The following is a 9742-nucleotide window of genomic DNA, read 5'->3' as shown; positions in this document are numbered from 1 at the left end:
ATCAAACCGCAGCGACTGTGGAAGCTCCACTGTGGGGACTTGCCTCTGCTTTGGTTTAGGGTGTGGGAGGAAATGCACAGCCGCGGGATTTCAGTTTTATAGCTTAGCTGAGATACAAACACTTCTTGGAAAAAAGACTGGAAAATAAAAGAGAACAGCTGTTGTCAACAGCCATTGCAGAGAGACATCTTGATTGAGTGAGTCTGATGCAGTGGGGGACTCCTCTGTGACTGGTGAGCCTGGGCTGTTGGTCGATGGGAGTAAAGATGAGTTGCTTCATTCTCCCTCCTGCTGGCAGCTGACCACATGCAGCACACTGGTGGTTTGCCAAGTTGCTAAGTGATTTGGAAAGGTGCATGTGAATGCAGAGCTCTGAGGAGAGTCAGGCAAGAAGAAACAATTGCCTCTCTGTGGTGGAAAGGATCCCCCTTTTCTCAATAAATAACTGTGGGAAAGCCTGTTCAATTTTCCATCAGGCCACCCTGAGGTGAAGGGAGGGAGAGTCAAGAAAGAGATCATTTATCCCAGCAGTCTCCTGCATGGGCAACTATAGCTAAACAGAGTGAAAACTGCATTGGCTATTTTATGTTGAGGACCTGAAATCAAGCCCCTGTTGCTAAAAATTACCATGTATGAAACAGTAGCAGTACATTGCTATTCTTCTGATCGCAAATCAGAAATCTGTCAGGCACCCAATTCCAGATGAAGAGTAAAGGAATATGTCAGTGACTGGGTCTCACATGATTAAATGCCTAATTTACAGACACTGTCTAGGTTTTGTACTGTAAGCTTTCTAACACAGTAAGTCTCCAAGTAGGAATAATTATTGGCCAAATATGATAGTGTCTATGCCAAGAAGACACATACAGTGGCCAGAATATTGTTTTATGAAATACCTTTCCAGGTTCAAATTATCACTAAATAGACTTGTCACTGATGAAATGGCCAAAATCCATTTTTCAAAGAGCTTCGTTATTTAAATATATCTAAATAACTTCCTCCTTGTACATCAATGCTGGCTAATCCTGATCACCTTCTTCACCTTCCTGTGTCTGTAGTGGTTTGGTCCAAGATACTCATTACTGTTTATCTTCTGTGAGATAAGAATTAGGAGAAATGCAAAGCAGGCACCAAACTTGAAAGAATATAAAGAACTTTATTAACAGACCTAAAAGAGGAAAAAAAAATTATACCACACCTTCAGAACTCTCCTCCTCCCCCCACCTTCCTCCCTTCTCCCACTGACAATGTAAAAAGACAACCCTTAAGATGTTCAGTCTGTTTACCACTTCCATAATAACCTTGTTCAGTCCATTTAGAAAGAGAAGTCTCTTCTTGCTCGTGCTATGAAAACATTATCACAACGAGACAGCCACCCACTTCCAAATATTGTTCAGTCCATTTAGGAAGAGGAGTCTCTCTGCTCGCATGCGAGTCCCTTCCCCCAACTTGCAGCTTTTCCCGCAACTGCTTTCGAGGGTCCACTCTTGAAGGTTTTTGGGGTACAATTTTAGAGTTGAGCCATTCAGAAGCAAAGTTCTCTTCAGCCATCTCTAGGAGCATTTCATCTCTAAGAACAGAGGCCCTTCTCCTTCCCTGGGAGCAAAGGGTCTTCCTCATCTTCATCTTTAGGACTATCTCTGGGAGCATCTCTAGGAACTGAGGTTTCTCCTTTCCCATTTGGAGCAAAAAGTCCTCATTGCTTCCATCTCTCCCTGTCCAAACTTCTCATGAAATTACAGCTGCATCAGCATCTGCCTATCTCAGCACAGGTGCTTTTGCTTACGAGTTGAACACTCCACCCCACATATCTTCATGAAATTACAATGGGATACTCTGATATATCATAGCTTCACAACAGACTTTCAGCTTTAAGCATCTCCTCTTTCTCTTCCCTCAGGTTTTCATCTCTTCACAGCAATAAAAAGCAATAAAAGGGTTAATCTCACCTCGGCCTTGCAGCTGTGTGGCTTATCGCTGTTGGTCACCTGACCTCTGCCGGACAGAGGTGCAGCTTTCGCTGAAATCTTGGCCGCAGTGGGGGGGGGGGGGGGGTGTGGGGGGGGTGGTGTTCCGAGCCGCTCTGTCTACCCACAGCCCTGCTGTGGGGGTCATCCTGGAGCCGTGGCCCGGCCCGGCCCGGCCTGAGCAGGGCAGGGCCGGGCCCACTGGCCCCCGCTCGGGCCCTGCAGCCACCTGTCCCAGCGCAGGAAACGGGAGAGAGAGACTGGGGGGGAGCTTGTCTATTCTTAAGTAACGCAGCCGGGGGCTTTGTAACCACAAGCCCCAGCGTGCCCTCGGGCAGAGGGGACGCAGCGTTAGCCTCCACAGCATCCTCGCTGGATGGCTCAGTGGAATCAGCGAGTGGAATCAGCGTGAGATGGGTGCGTGCGCCGGCTCCTCCTCAGAGGAAGCATGTTGGGCAGCCGATGATCAGGCTCGCGTTAGCCCGGAGGCAAAGAAGGCGGGAGGGGCTTCTGGTGTGAGTTCCAACAGGTTTATTTGCAGGAAGGATCAGGGACCAGCAAAAGCCTCGAGGACACGTGGGCTAGCCCCTTTATGGGGGGTGGAGTAAGGCAGGGAAAGAGAAAACAACCAACAGGGTACAAGCAGAGGGGAGGATACAATTTTTCAGAACAAATGGGGAAAACAGGGAGGCAGGAGTCATAACAGGGAACCAATTAATAACTACAAAAGGGAGAACTTTCTGGAACAGGGGGAGGTAATTTAGGATTGGGAGCCACCCAGGGGGAGGTAACCTAGACCTCAGTGATCTCTTCTGATGACTGACATTTGATGGTTTCAGCCCGAGAGCAGGCTGAGCCACCCCAACACTTAAGTGTGTATCACAGAGGAGGTCACAACTTTAAGTGGCTTAAAGAATTGTCCATATTCAAACTGGCCATCTGATAGGTTCTGTCAGGTCATAGAGAAAGCTGTAGGAAGAACATCACTTCCGAGACTTAGCTTGCTAACCTATGACAGTGTCTGTAAAGGGTTTCCAGGATTAGTGGCTCCATCACCTTCCCAGACTGAGATAGGGCTAACCTGACTGTAGTTCCCTAGGTCTTCCTTTTTCTCTTTCTTGAAAATAAGAGTGACATTTGATTTCTTCTAGTCTTCAGGACCCTGTGCTGACTGTTGTGACCTTCCAAAGGTAAGTAAGAATGTCTTTGCAAAGGCGCTTAGCACTTGTGGGTACATTCCATCAGGCACCGTGGACTTAGGTGTGTGCTATTTAAGTGCTCACTAGCTTGATCCTCCTCCACCAAAGGCTAAGTCTTTCTTACTCCAAACTTTCCATCTGGTCTCAGGGGCCTGGGACACCTGAAGGCCATTCTTATGGGTGAACGCTGTCATGTTATACATCACCAGTTTCCCTGCCCCATCCAGCAGCTTTCCCTAGTCTTTCTTTTGCCACTGCTGTATTTTTAGAATCCTTTCTTGTTCCCCTTTACATCATTTGCCAAATTCAATTCTAGCTGGGTTACTGCTTTCCTAAGCACATTCCTGCATGGTTGAATAGCAGCTCCATACTCCTCCTGGATCACCTGCCCCTGATTCCACCTCTTTTATACTTCATTTTTATGCCTGATTAAAGTCAGCAGCTTTTTGCTTATTCATGAGGTACTCCTGCTGCCTCTACTTGGTTTTCTAGTTGTCAGGCTGGACCTTCCTTCAACTTGGAGAAGATTCTTGAATATCAACTAGCATTCCTGGACACTTCTCTCCAGCGTTGTATCCAATGTGGTGCTTCCAAGCAAGATCTCTGAAGAACTTTAAAGTCTGCTCTCCTGAAGTCCAGGGCTGAGGTCCTGCCTTTTGCCCTGCTGCCTTCTCTCAGGAGTCTGAATGCCACTGGCTCATGGTCACTGCAGCCAAGGTTGCCCTGACCTTTCCATCCACAAGGTCCTTGTTGGCCGCCCAATCACACATGTCAGAAGGTTGCTGCCAACTCACTCCTGAAACCTCCTAGACTGGTTGTGAGAAATTCTTAGATTCCACAATACAAAGACAAAAGGCAGGCTGACTGAAGTTAACATCTGCGGTCACATGTACTACAACCTATTTTTCAAATAGTTGAGGAGGACAGAAAGTCCATAGCAAGATGTTATATACTCAAATCACATAGAAACTTTAGCAAAAAAGGTGTTCAGAGCCTGTGGAACTATAACCCCATCACTGTGGAGGTATTTGTGCTCATTTTTAAGGTCCAGATGCATTAGAGGAATATCAAAGGATGCTGAACATGTGCGCTCTAATTCAAGAAAATTTAAGACATAAAAGTATCTCAGTGTTCTGACCTAGCTGTCAGGAAAATGCCAGCTTTCCTGGAACCAGTCTGTGATTGTAGAATCTGATTTCTAAAACTCAGTACACTTAACCCAAAGGTTCTGAGAATCTCTGCTTGTCTGCGGCATAGCTCATGGCTCAGGATTTCAATTTATGTCTTCAACATATCAAATGAGGACAATAAAATTAGGTTTTCTGGGCTGTTGTAGGAATTTTTAGTGACTGAAATGCAAAGGAAGGCAAAAGAAAAATATGAAGGAGGATGTGCAAGATCACCTGGTTTTCCCTCCTTCTTCCATATTTGTGTCTTTTTTTCAAGAGAACATACTGAGGGGATGAAGAAATGTTGCTCTGCTTGCTAGGATTCTAACAGAGAAGAGAAGTTTATAACTCACACACAGAGACAGACTGTGTTCACTGTCAGTTGAGTGCTTTCAGTAAAATCTAACCTTCATTTTAAGACCAATGTTTCATACATTTATCTTAAAGTGACAGGAAGGCTTTACTCTCTGGATGTTGCATATAAATCTGAGTACTGAAATGATATACTGATCGTCAACATCAGATATTTAACACTTGTCATAACACGTTGTTTTTCCTCTCCTGCTGCAGAAAACCATGAAAGGGGTGGAATAAGGAAGTATTTGAATTTTTAGCAGAGTTCAGAGCTTGCGGTTCAGAGCACAAAAAGTCTTTTTGTAAGGCTTATCTTTGCCCAGCTAATGCTGTGGTACCTTGATAAAACCAGTACGCACAGTAATAAATGCCAGAATCCCTCGGGGTTAAAAAATTTATCGTGAGACCATATACAAGCTGAGTAGGAGCAGTCCGAACTTGAAATCTATTTCTGTCGTTTTCGTCCTCATAAACAGGCGTCCCTCCAGACACATACAGTATCCTCTTCGGTGGCTCTCCAGGAAGCTGCCTGTACCAGTGCACAATGGCTGTGTCCCCCAGTTGACATGACATGCTGGCAGACATGCCCTTCATCTGCTTCTGCAGCTCTGGAGTTTGCACTGGCACTGCCTGCATGTCTACACCTGGAAGTGAAAGCAGAGAAATTGCATGAGGGGAGAAACTCCTGGAGTTTGGAATCAGGCCTGTGTTCACTGTAGATGGGAAGGAGAGAGGAGAGGAAAAAGGGCTTACAGGACCAAAATGAAGTTGCAAGAAGGACTGGAAACAGCAACATACTGCCTGTGCAGATTAGACCTGAAAATGAAATAAATAGAGACAGAAATGCTATAAAACTCTTCAGGTGGACAAGCCATCAAATGACTGGGAGGAGGAAATTACTCATTCAGCACATCCAATGGTTATTCTTCAACTCACTACCACAGAGGGTGTTAAATTTACTGACAAGCTAAACCACAGAAGAAACAGCATAGAAAGGACAAAAAATACTCAATCCGAAAAAAAATCTTCTTCATCTATCTACCTACTACACTTATATCAGACTTACCTACTGAGCACACATATAAAAAGCTCAAGTTTTTCAGCCTAGCCCTTACCAAGGATGTTCTCCTTAGATACATCAAAGCTGTCCCAGAAGCATGTTCTGCCAGCCCTCCCTTAGAACTTCAGAGAACCATAGAATAATAGAGTGCTTTGGGTTGGGAGGGATCTTAAAGGTCATCTAGCTCTCACCTCCACTCCATGGCACCCTCTAGGTCAGGTTGCTCAGGGCCCATCCAACCTGGCCTTGAACGCATCAAGGGGTGGAGCATCTAGATCTTCTCTGGGTTGTCTGTTCCAGTGACTCACCACTCTCAGAGTAAAGAATTTCTTCCTAACATCTGCTCAAAAGTTCTTCCAGTTTGAAACTCTTCCCCCTTCTTCTATCACCATCTAGCCATGTAAAGATTTGTTTTTCATAAGCCCCCTTTAGGTACTGGAAGGCTTCAATAAGGTCTCCCCTAGGCATTTTCGTGTCCAGGCTAAACAGCCCCAGCTAGGCCGTAACTAGGCCAGTCACTAGTAGTGTCTGCCAAGGTTCAATACTGGCTCCTGTATTGTTTAACTTGTTAATCAATGACCTGGATGAAGGGGCAGATACCTCCTCAGTTCACTGATGGCACAAAGATGGGAGGAGGAGCAGTGGCTGATACCCCAGAGGGCTGTGCAGCCCTTCAGAGGGACCTTGACAGGATGGAGAAATGGGCGGGCTACTTCCCACCTGAGGGCATCTGCCTGCAACAGTGTGGCAAATGGTTGAAGTTGTACAGCATTGCTTTAAGTCGGTGTGGAATTTATGAGGCTGGTTGCAGATAACATGAGCTGGGCTCTGTGCTGCCCTTACACCTGGCTTGAACAAGGCCTCACAACCAAAGGATGCCTGGGGCGAAGTGGAGATCTCACAGCCCCGTGTTGTTTCAGTGAGGCACAGAGGAGCACCTGTGCCTATGTACCAGCTCTTGTCCTCACTCTCCCTTCACCCTGAAAATTGAGCTTTGTTGTAAATCTGGTCTGCTGAGGAGGAAAGGCACACAAAGACTCTCTGGAAAAGGTCAGACAGCAAAGGCTGCCTCAGACATTGGAGGGGGGCCAAAGTGTTTATTTTACCTCTTGTGTCAACTATAAATTCTGACCAAAAGTAAGTGACACTTTAACTGACATATTTAACTTTCATGCCCCTTGGAATGTAAATGAGGAAAGAACATGAGACATGTAATACACGTATGACCAAAGTTACAAAACCCCATCTACAGCATGTGATTTTTCCATCTCATTGGAAAGGGCCAAAAATTTATAGTACAAAAGGGGGGCTTTGGGGCAGAAAGAGGTGGAGGAACAGAAAAAAGTTTGCCTGCTTCAGATTGGTCGATGGACTGTGTCTCTCCTTTCCTGCGGGGAAGACTTTTGGTTATCTTTGCATCTCCAACTGCATAGGAACAGGCCCAGGAATACTTAATTATATTTGTCTATCTATCTATCTATCTTAGAAAAAATAGGCAGCTGTTAATTTCACTGTGCATCAAGAATTACATAAAATGCCATGTAAACATTTGATTGCACTGACTAGCCTTGATGCATTTTTTTGGAAGATCTTTGCATTCCTTTAACTCTCTCAGGTTGTTGCATGAAACAAGGAGTTCCTCAGGCAGTAGTGTCTTGCCAGCAGCAAGGTGGTTGGACCTCTGTGCAAGTGCCTGCCTTCCTTGATAATTGGGTTGTAGCACCAAATAGGAAAAATACAGCTGGTGGCTCTATGACAAGAGCGCCTCAGTGGCTGTGGCAAAACCAGAGCAAATACCTATCAGCCAGGTATTTACTGCCCCTTGCTTTTTCTTGTACTTTCCCTAATTTCAAAGGCTGCAAATGTGCCCAGCAAAGACTTTATAGCAAATGGTCCCTTGGGCAGCAGCCACCATACACCATGCTTTTCCCTGAGAAAAATTTCACGTTTTATGACCCAAAAGAGAGAATCCTCTGGATCTTTTTTAGGCCTTTGTCAATAGCACTGTATGCAAATAAATATCATGTTACAACTAGTACAGAAAGTTCATATTCTTCTGTCGTCCTTGTGATAAATACATGAGTTTGTGTCAGGTCCTGTAGTGCAGATATATCTACACTGAAAGAAGAAAAAAAGAACTTGCATGGAAAGGGGTTGTGAATACCCTTGCCACATAAGTCAAATTTCACTGCAGGTCTTCTCACAGCTGTCTGGCTGAGCCGTGCTGTATCATGACTTCTGTACGTTCCCTGGTTTAATCTGCGGCTTGCCCTTGTAAATGGTCTTCACAACTCTTCCTTGGAACAGTCTTTTCAAGTGTTGCCCAGTGTAATAGATCCTTGCCTACAAAAGTCATTGTCATCATAACCGTTAAGATGGGAGTGACTACTGGTAAGTATAACCTGTATCTGAAGCCTTCACCTGTATTTGAAGCCCCCCAGGCTAGATCTTAAGTGCAAATATCCGCCTCCTATGCTCCCTCCCCAACATTGCTTCATTTTTGCTTTCTCAGACTCTGTTTGTGACAGTGTCTATACTATTCAGAGATGATCTGTGTTACTATATAGTTTAGCTGCAATGCCATCACCCACAGGAGTGCTCATTTTCACAAGCACCGTGCATTATACCACCTAAGTTGTAGCACATCTTTGCTTTTCTCCTTGTCTGATATTCATATAAACATACTCAGCATAAACATGTTGGGATATTTTAGAGGCAGGAAAGTGCAATTACGATTCTCTGCATTTGACAGAAAACCTGCCCCTCAGAGCACAGGCAGCTTTCTGTACAGGCTGCCTGTCACCTGCTAGTTCCATGGAAATGCCAGTAGGCACAATAGTAGGTACCTTCATCATTGGAATTGATGTCACTGATTGTGAAAGTGCAGATGTTTGTACCTTTCTTCAAAGAAGAATACTTGTTGCTATAGGAACTGCCATTATAAGAAACTGCACCAGGTCTGATATACAGAATCCGTTCTGGAGCTTTGGAGGGTACCTGTCGGTACCAATGTATATATGCAGACTGGAAAACAGGAATACCCTCAGCTATACAGTCCATGTAGTGGTCTTGTGCCCTCTGGTAATGGATACTTGTCTCTGCTTTAGAAGCACTTGTGCTTGTCCATCTAGAAAGAAAGAGAGAAAACAGAACAAATACTCTTAGCTTGCTATTCATTCACACACATAAACATGGGATGCTTCCACTACCCTGTGTCATGGTGACAAAGGGAACCTATGAGACCAGGCTGCAGCCAGGGCCAGGAGAGGAAGCAGCACCATCCTGAGCGCTCTTGCTTGTGTCTGCCCTCAGGAGGAAGTTAACAGCACTCCCAGCAGGGGCAGAGAGCTGCAACTGAGGAAAGGAAATTACTCACTTGGGCCTTTGGAGAGGTTGTCCTGGCAGCTGTTGTTTGAGATAAAGCAGCCTGATTGAACCCTGCTAAATTAACAGTCAGATTACAACTTTACACAAGCAGCAGAAACCTCTCCCTCTCTCCCTCCCTCCCTCCCTCCCTCCAATTGCTTTAACTCATCTACCAAGTAATTTTGTAGTCCGAAGCAAATTTTTCCACTGCTTTTAGATTAATTGAGAGCTTCTAAACATTGCCTGGACTTTTCCTTGGTCTTTTGGACCAAGGAAATGGACTTTTCCTCAGGTTGGCTGTCAATAAAACATAAAAAATAAAACTCAAATCATGGGGCTTAATTAATTGGAGGGGTCTGAAATTACTGCTCATGACACAGATTGAATGCTGAAGACTAGGAAAATGCACAGCAGATATTTGGAAGGTCAAAAGCAGGATTGTTGTGTTTGTGACTGTTTCTTGTCACAGGTAAGGTGAGATGATACACCTCAGAGTGCCTTCTTCATATGCTGAAAAGAATCACTATGCAAAGAAACATAAATGCTTTGCAACCCACATAGGCCTAGTTTAAAATAAAGACCATTAGGTCAAGCAAAATATAGAAATTATTTTGTGCAATTCAAAGT

At 44.8% G+C, this 9742-nt stretch overlaps 1 pseudogene; it reads right to left on the bottom strand.

Annotated features, from left to right (window-relative positions):
- Window positions 1-8548: 8548 nt before the first annotated feature.
- Window positions 8549-9030, bottom strand: LOC138105148 (T-cell receptor gamma chain V region V108B-like; annotated as a pseudogene).
- Window positions 9031-9742: the final 712 nt, after the last annotated feature.

Source organism: Aphelocoma coerulescens, chromosome 2 (assembly GCF_041296385.1).
Source record: "Aphelocoma coerulescens isolate FSJ_1873_10779 chromosome 2, UR_Acoe_1.0, whole genome shotgun sequence".
NCBI lineage: Eukaryota > Metazoa > Chordata > Aves > Passeriformes > Corvidae > Aphelocoma > Aphelocoma coerulescens.
This window is presented reverse-complemented; position numbering and strand designations above follow the sequence as displayed.